Genomic DNA, 9633 nt, shown 5'->3' with positions numbered 1-9633 from the left:
CACAACAGAGTCCCATAATCTCCTGAGTGTATTAGGTCACATGGTGATTGTCTGCTACAGGCCTGTGTACGGTCATGCATGACATCTACATGCTGGTGTTACTCTCACTTGACACTGTTTCTTTCAGAGGAAGGAGAGGGAGATTAGTTCTCCGTCTCTCGCAGTGAGAGAACCCTTGACTGGATCTACGGGTGTTAAATCATACTGACTCAGGAACTGATACTCAATAAAAGTTTCTTTTGTCATCTTTGGCCTCATGTACATGCTGATTGCTGTTATAGATTTGGTTTTGAGTGCTGATGGATTTCATGGTTTTGTGCTGTGTTGTAGAGTGTTGATTTTAACATGTAAATTGGAAGAAGGAAAGTGGAGTTGAAAACTTGAACTACAGGCATGTACTGCATGGAGGGTTAGAATTTGTTTATTTGTTGTTTAACGCCGCTCTCAGCAATATTCCAGCTATATGACAACGGTCTGTAAATAATCTAGTCTGGACCAGAGAATATAAAATACAGTATGACTGACAATATTATTAGCTGTATTATTCGGGCAAAGGCTGTGATACAGTAACAAAATATGTTTAATATGATTATAATATAAAAGCTATATTATCCTAATTATATATTTAAGTTTTCAGAGAATTCTCAACTTCTGTGTTAACATTTTAAGTTATGTTGATAAGAAGTTAGGTTGTAGCTGCAAGGATGTTTATGTTTTAGAGATGGCCATGGAGTATTCATGATGAATGTGTGGTGTATATGTATATAATAGATGTGTCTATGTACTAGCTATACTGGTCTAATACAGATGATATAAACATCAAATGAACAGTTTTTTGCTATTTCTCTATCATGTGTTTAGCAATTTTATTTGTATAGATCTCAGACAGTGTCGTTTAGTAGAATTTTGGAGAATATTGATATATCTGGGGTGGGGGGGGGGGGGGGGGGGGGGAGACCTGTGCAATAAAGCATTTGTGTCCCCCCAAAATATTTGGTTGCTTAATAATTAACAAGATAACGTAAGAGTCATTACAGTGTACTGGTGATACTTCCACATGTTTAAATAGAGGGCAGCCTGTACATGAAGGGCAGTGGGGCAGCTTTCACTCATCACACCGAAGACCCGGGTTCGAATCCCGACATGGTAATGTGTGAAACCCATTTCCTGTGTCCTCCTCATTTATATTGCTGGAATATTGCTAAAAGCGGCGTTAAACCATACTCTCTCACTTTAAATTTATACAGAATGCTAGACCATGACATACATAGGGCATAGGGCATGTACAACTTACTATTACTATAAATAATCTGTCGTGAATAACTAGTTCATGTTTATTTCAGAATCTTCTTGTCAGATGTCTTTACTTTTGAATGAGTAGTGTGTTTAGAAGTTAACACCTAATTCATTCTTATGACTATAGTTATTCTGTCATGCCCTCACAGAATCGGGTGTTCTTAACTTCTTTTGGGTAGTATATATGCAGGTTTCTTTTTAACCTAGGCTCATATATTCTTTTATTACAGAAAATAGTCATGATTTACGTCAGGGTAATATTTTTTATATTTGATGATGAATCATAAGCCAATATTTCATAGATGCAATTTTAATGAGTGTGATGGATATGTGATTCTCATTATGATGATAACATAGCACGATTCAACTCTTGGTGCGCACGAGGCCATGCACATAATACTCCTGATCATGAGAAGAAGTAAGGCATGGCAGTTTTCCACAGTAACAGCACTGAGCTGGTTCTCCACCATTGTGCATGCTTGAAGCCCGGAAAGTGTTATGCTTGCTGCATTGACTCCTTAGAGAGTTTCTACTTGTACTAAGCATCTGGTTGTCCTCACTCTGCACACAAGGAGCTTACAGACTTACGTTAAGCCATTCTCACCAGCGTAGGGTTTACGCGATTGGTTGGAAGGAACTCTGGTAGGGTTATGTCAGAAAGGCTGGAATTGGTTGATTATCAGGATAAGCTGATGGCTTCTTTGTGTTGTGAAGAGATTATCATGGCATTAATGTCTGATGTATATAAATCTTGTAGGACTGTGCCTATATATACTGGGGTGTTGGTATCCTGCCATTGGTATCACCACTACCAGTCAGAGTGGTAGTGGTAGTTTGTGTGGGACCTTGGACTGATCACCTTCCAGTGCTTGAATCTTACTTAGCCAGGGCCTTTTAGCTTCTGCATAGGAAATTGAGAGAGTGAGTTTGCTTAGAACAGTTATAACAGTTAGCTTGATGTGGGAGGAATGCCCCAAATGATACAGGTCGGAGACATTTAGCCCCTTGGCTAAACCCACAAGCATGGGTATAGTGCTGCAAATATCTAGAAACATAATCAGTGTGCACTGGGATTCGAACTCATGATCATAGGACTTTGGCCCACCTAAGGAACATAACTCTTCTCAGCAAATTGCTGTGCCTCAGATGACAAGACCGCCTGCCTCAGATGACTGGGCCGCCTGTGCCTCAGATGACTGGGCCGCCTGTGCCTCAGATGACTGGGTCGCCTGTGCCTCAGATGACTGGGCCGCCTGTGCCTCAGATGACTGGGCCGTCTGTGCCTCAGATGACTGGGCCGTCTGTGCCTCAGATGACTTGGCCGCCTGTGCCTCAGATGACTGGGCCGCTTGTGCCTCAGATGACTAGACCGCCTGTGCCTCGGATGACTGGGCCGCCTGTGCCTCAGATGACTGGGCCGTCTGTGCCTCAGATGACTAGACCGCCTGTGCCTCAGATGACTGGGCCGCTTGTGCCTCAGATGACTAGACCGCCTGTGCCTCAGATGACTGGGCCGCCTGTGCCTCAGATGACTGGGCCGTCTGTACCTCAGATGACTAGACCGCCTGTGCCTCAGATGACTGGGCCGCTTGTGCCTCAGATGACTGGGCCGTCTGTGCCTCAGATGACTAGACCGCCTGTGCCTCAGATGACTGGGCCGCCTGTGCCTCAGATGACTGGGCCGTCTGTGCCTCAGATGACTGGGCCGCCTGTGCCTCAGAGGACTGTCCTGCCAGTGTCTTCTCTACATATGCTAACTATTTAGGGAAAGATAGGGTGTTATGTGGTGTTTTCAAGCATGGCTCAGGGCTCTGATAAAGATGTTTTAAGTGTACCCTTTGGAATTTAAGTTTGCCAACATGCAGAATACTTTGCGATCCATTTTTGAAATCAGTGAATCCTGAAAAGTAACAAGCATTTGTACAGTGTTCTCCCTTCGTTTTCTTTGAGATGATAATTATGATAATACCCTTTTCAATTTCTGAATCCCCAGGTTATTTGTGAATGATATTTGTGTTAAGTGTGTCCATATTCATTTTCCACTTGTTCAGTTTATTTGAGTGAAAGAACAATTTATCTCTGGCTTTATATGATAAACTTTTTTTGGTTATTTTTGTTAAAAAAATAAGATTTGTATTTTTTGCCTTTCTATCTCATGCTATTTATTTTAAATAGGACATAATTTTAACTGTGCCTTTGTCTCTCTAAATACAAGGAATTTGAACCCTGTAGTGATAGCTGCAGGTACCAATTTCAGAGGAGGAAATAGTAGTTGCATGTAAAGTAGCACCATAAGATTGATTTCCTATTTATTCATGATACAGGTCACAAACATGATATTTCCCAGATTGGTTTTGATTCTCGGATAAAATGATACAATAATATCAGTCTGGCTGACCTACCCACGAAATGGCAGGTGACAGATCTATACCCACGTCAATATGTTTGACAATGCATTGCAGTGGCTGAACTAATGAACACCATTCAGTGTGTTGTGCCCCGCTGAGCAGGGTGGGATGCGGGGGAAGAGGGAATCATCCCTTAGAGGTTGTTGCTTGTCTCTATCAGGCCGATACAGTAGGTCTTATCGATCCCTAGGGAAGCTTCGTTTGTGTCGGTTGTCTCGGAGGAAGACCATATAAGTGATAGAATCAATCCCTTGTCTTAATAATTGATCCCAGACCTAGATCAGCTTATTAATTGGTCTTACCAGTGATAAATAAGTCATCACAGAGGCAGTGGATACCAACTCTGTTTGTGGACTTTGTTTGAAATGTTAACGTTACAGGAGGAGAAGCTGGGATCATGTTGGTGTTTGGAGCCAACTTTTGATGTCTGTCATTATTTATTTATTTGTGTGGGGACTAGAATGTAGAATGATGTGACCGAGTTTGTGAGTACATGTATATGAATTCAGTTATTTGAGAAGAGAACACTACCCTGTTGCTATGGTAACTTATTGAACCTGGAATTGAATACGTCTCTTCACAGTGAGGAATCTTGCTGGTAAAGAGAATTTAAATGAGAATTTCATGAATATTCCAAGCAGTTATTTTTGGGTTTTACCAGACAACAGATTGTTGCTGAAAGTCACTAGACAGCTGTGAGTTGTTGTAGTAAGACAGGTCAGCTGTAGACGGGCGAGGCAATGGGGTGTTGATCAATGTATTTATCCCTTTGTGAGGAGAAATGTCCTTCATTTCAGTAAATAAATGTGATTCACATTCAAAACTCAAATAAACTTCATTTTCATAAATTTATTTCGAATAAGAAAGCTCCTATGATGAACATGACCACATGCCTTGCTTTAAATGAAATGTGGACTGTAAGCAGTCCAGGGATAGAACTCAACACTAGCCCGCTAGAATAGTACACATCCCTGCAGGCTTGTACAAATTTCCCAATTTCCCCATTATTTTAACATTCCAAGGGCATTTTATCGTCAGTTTATTTGCCCCTGGTCTTAATAATTAAGGTCTCAATTTTCCCATATTTATCATGGAGCTGATTAAGGGAGTACCCATTTGATTTCTATTGAGGGAAGGGGGGGGGGGAGGGCTGTTCATACGGCATGGAAAAAATAGCTTATTCTAAAAAATGTCTTCTCAGAAATCAAAAGGATGCTCCCTAAAGAGGATGAGGTGGTTACAGTGTCTGACATGACTTATTGTATGTCATTACGTCCAGAAGCCATGGATTGCTGTTCATTCAGTCATGTGAACTGTTGATTGTTTGTCATCGTACCACTTGCTCATGATACCAGTCACTAGTAGCATCCAGACCTGATTATTTACAGGCCACCATAATATAGGTGGAGCAGTGCTGACTGCAGCTATTTAAACATGATCAGGTTTCCAGCAACATCAGAAGGGAACCGGGTGAGTGAGTGAGTGAGTGAGTGAGTGTTTAATGCTGCAGACAGCAATATTTCAACTATGTCATGGCAGCATGTAAGTCACTGAATCTGGACCGATAAGTGAGTAAATATTAATTTGTTTGTTTGTTTGTTGTTTAACGCCACACTCAGTAATATTCCAGCTATATGACGGGGGTCTGTAAATAATCAAGTCTGGACCAGACAGTACTGTGATTGATATCATGAGCATCAATCCACACAATTAGGATACAATGACATGCATCATCTGAGTCAGCGAGGCTGACCTCCCGATCTCGTTAGTCGCTTCTTATGACAAGCATAGTCGCCTTTTACAACAAGCATGGGTTGCTGAAGACCTATTCTACCCCGGATCTTCACGGGTGAGTGAGTGAATGAAAACACGAGCAATGGTCCATATCATCAGGGCCAATGATGCACAATCAACCGCTGAGCCTGGATTATTGATCCAATTACCGATACACTGCCTGTTCCAGGCCTACCAAAGAAAACCAGCGGAGAGCAAGCAAACTATGGAATATGTACACAATTTAAATTGAAATAGCCACACAAATTACAAACAATTACAACAAGTTTGCATCATAATGATTAAAACCTGCTACATGTTTAATGCGTGGCATCTATCTTCATCTGGATTACTACAGGGGGGACTGAATGAGGAATGTCTTTATCTGGATTCCTACAGGGGGGACTGAATGAGGAATGTCTTTATCTGGATTCCTACAGGGTGGACTGAATGAGGAATGGGTGGTGACATGTAACATGGCTGTAGTCCTGTTACTTTACTGTTGAGCACCTCTCCTTCACTTAGAAATGTGCCCAGAGAGTGGAAGGCTGGTGCATCCGTCCCCGGCAGCATCATACCAAAAGACGTTAAAGTATGGTACTTGTTGTTACCCAGCCTGGCACACTGCTTTAAGGGCATATAACAAGGACTGGTCAGCTCGGAGGCAGTATGCTGTGTTTGGTAACTCAATGGGCTAGCACTATGAAACCATCATTAATCTGGACTAGTACAAGCAGCAGCATAAACACACATGCATGCACACATTATGTAAGTGCAATAATTGCAATAACTTGAATGCTGCATTAAACCCCATTTTACCTCACCCTCTCTGCCTCCATCAACTTTCTTATCATGCTGTCCACATGAAGGAGAACAAATTTCAGTGATAACATCTTACTAATGTGCATGGAATTAGCAATAGACACTCCCACTCACCAACGGCTGGAGATAGCAGTCACAGTGATCGTGTACTTGAGGCATTAGCAAATATTGATAAGACCGGCTTATGTACATAGTAGTCTGACATGCAGGCACAACTAGGCGGTGAGTAATGTTTCAAGTGGTCAAACAGTATTTATGATCCTCTGGGCTAATAATCCAGATAGGATGTTGATTATTTATTTAATTTGTTAGTGGTCATCAATTTACAAGACTTGGTATTGTACGTCTAACTGTCTGTAACCATGGTAACAACATATCAATGTCTCAAACAAATCTAACACTATCATGTAGTAGAGCTTCAGTTAGTCATGTTACTGTGTGTGTGTGTGTGTGTGTGTGTGTGTGTGTGTGTGCGTGCGTGCATGCGTGCGTGCGTGCGTGCGTGCGTGCGTGTGTGTCTGTGTGTGTGTGTGTGTGTGTCTCTGTGTGTCTGTGTGTGTGTCTGTGTGTGTGTGTGTGTGTGTGTGTGTGTCTGTGTGTGTGTGTCTGTGTGTGTGTGTCTCTGTGTGTGTGTGTGTCTGTGTGTCTGTGTGTGTGTGTGTCTGTGTCTGTGTGTCTGTGTGTGTCTCTGTGTGTCTGTGTGTGTGTGTGTGTGTCTGTGTGTGTGTCTGTGTGTCTGTGTGTGTGTGTCTGTGTGTGTGTGTCTGTGTGTGTGTGTGTGTGTGTGTCTCTGTGTGTGTGTGTGTGTGTGTGTGTGTGTGTGTGTGTGTGTGTGTGTGTGTCTGTGTGTGGGGGTAGGGGTGGTAGCGTGCACACACACATATGTACATATGTTATGAGGTGGTTACCACATTGAAATGCTTGGCTGAACCCAGAAATCGGTATTGTTCAGTATTAAATTTTGAAATCTGGAAATGACCATACAACTCTATTGAAACACAGTATTAGGTTTACAGTCACACAAGGGCAGATGATGGGTGAAATACGTGGCATCAACAATAAGTAACATGCCATATGTTATTGCACTCACGAATATCTGGATTTAAGTCACTGTCCAATGTCATGTGACCTGGTAACAAGTCTGTCTCCGTTCTTGAATCCGGAATAGTGTTAGTAGTTGACAAGAATTCTCTGTTTTCTGACTGGTATCCCGTCTGCACTTGACTGGTAGATAAGACCCAAGTCACATCACTTGTGTTGCTGTTATATATGTACAGCCAGCCTCATAGAAACTGCCCCATCCCAAAACTTATTGAACGATCAAGACTCATATTCAGCCTGTTCCGGGTTACACAAAGGCGGAAACCTCTAAATTATTCGCTGCCGATGTCTGCCACTGTGTCTGGTCACACCAGCACCTCAGTCATCCACTGCCACTGTGTCTGGTCACTCCAGCACCTCAGTCATCCGCTGTCACTGTGTCTGGTCACTCAGTCATCCACTGTCACTGTGTCTGGTCACTCAGTCATCCACTGCCACTGTGTCTGGTCACTCCAGCACCTCAGTCATCCACTGTGTCTGGTCACTCCAGCACCTCAGTCATCCACTGTCACTGTGTCTGGTCACTCCAGCACCTCAGTCATCCACTGCCACTGTGTCTGGTCACTCCAGCACCTCAGTCATCCACTGTCACTGTGTCTGGTCACACCAGCACCTCAGTCATCCACTGTCACTGTGTCTGGTCACTCCAGCACCTCAGTCATCCACTGTCACTGTGTCTGGTCACACCAGCACCTCAGTCATCCGCTGTCACTGTGTCTGGTCACTCCAGTACCTCAGTCATCCACTGCCACTGTGTCTGGTCACTCCAGCACCTCAGTCATCCACTGCCACTGTGTCTGGTCACTCCAGCACCTCAGTCATCCGCTGCCACTGTGTCTGGTCACACCAGCACCTCAGTCATCCACTGCCACTGTGTCTGGTCACACCAGCACCTCAGTCATCCACTGCCACTGTGTCTGGTCACTCCAGCACCTCAGTCATCCACTGTCACTGTGTCTGGTCACACCAGCACCTCAGTCATCCACTGCCACTGTGTCTGGTCACACCAGCACCTCAGTCATCCACTGCCACTGTGACTGGTCACTCCAGCACCTCAGTCATCCACTGTCACTGTGTCTGGTCACACCAGCACCTCAGTCATCCACTGCCACTGTGTCTGGTCACACCAGCACCTCAGTCATCCGCTGTCACTGTGTCTGGTCACTCCAGCACCTCAGTCATCCACTGTCACTGTGTCTGGTCACACCAGCACCTCAGTCATCCACTGCCACTGTGTCTGGTCACACCAGCACCTCAGTCATCCACTGCCACTGTGTCTGGTCACACCAGCACCTCAGTCATCCGCTGTCACTGTGTCTGGTCACTCCAGCACCTCAGTCATCCACTGTCACTGTGTCTGGTCACACCAGCACCTCAGTCATCCACTGCCACTGTGTCTGGTCACACCAGCACCTCAGTCATCCACTGCCACTGTGTCTGGTCACTCCAGCACCTCAGTCATCCACTGTCACTGTGTCTGGTCACTCAGTCATCCGCTGTCACTGTGTCTGGTCACTCCAGTACCTCAGTCATCCACTGCCACTGTGTCTGGTAACTCCAGCACCTCAGTCATCCACTGCCACTGTGTCTGGTCACTCCAGCACCTCAGTCATCCACTGTCACTGTGTCTGGTCACTCAGTCATCCGCTGTCACTGTGTCTGGTAACACCAGCACCTCAGTCATCCGCTGTCACTGTGTCTGGTCACTCCAGTACCTCAGTCATCCACTGCCTATGTGTCTGGTCACTCCAGCACCTCAGTCATCCGCTGCCACTGTGTCTGGTCACACCAGCACCTCAGTCATCCACTGCCACTGTGTCTGGTCACACCAGCACCTCAGTCATCCACTGTCACTGTGTCTGGTCACACCAGCACCTCAGTCATCCACTGCCACTGTGTCTGGTCACACCAGCACCTCAGTCATCCACTGTCACTGTGTCTGGTCACACCAGCACCTCAGTCATCCACTGCCACTGTGTCTGGTCACTCCAGCACCTCAGTCATCCACTGTCACTGTGTCTGGTCACTCAGTCATCCACTGTCACTGTGTCTGGTCACTCCAGCACCTCAGTCATCCACTGTCACTGTGTCTGGTCACTCCAGCACCTCAGTCATCCACTGTCACTGTGTCTGGTCACTCCAGCACCTCAGTCATCCACTGTCACTGTGTCTGGTCACACCAGCACCTCAGTCATCCACTGTCACTGTGTCTGGTCACTCCAGCACCTCAGTC

The 9633-nt window shown here is 45.0% G+C and overlaps 1 protein-coding gene across 1 annotated transcript in view; it reads left to right on the top strand.

Annotated features, from left to right (window-relative positions):
- The window catches only part of LOC124137394 (cytosolic Fe-S cluster assembly factor nubp1-B-like), a 44121-nt gene that overhangs the window by 5485 nt on the left and 29003 nt on the right, over window positions 1–9633 (top strand). The gene's annotated exons all lie outside the window — the stretch shown is intronic.

Source organism: Haliotis rufescens, unplaced genomic scaffold (assembly GCF_023055435.1).
Source record: "Haliotis rufescens isolate VD_foot unplaced genomic scaffold, xgHalRufe1.0.p SCAF_80, whole genome shotgun sequence".
NCBI lineage: Eukaryota > Metazoa > Mollusca > Gastropoda > Lepetellida > Haliotidae > Haliotis > Haliotis rufescens.
This window is presented reverse-complemented; position numbering and strand designations above follow the sequence as displayed.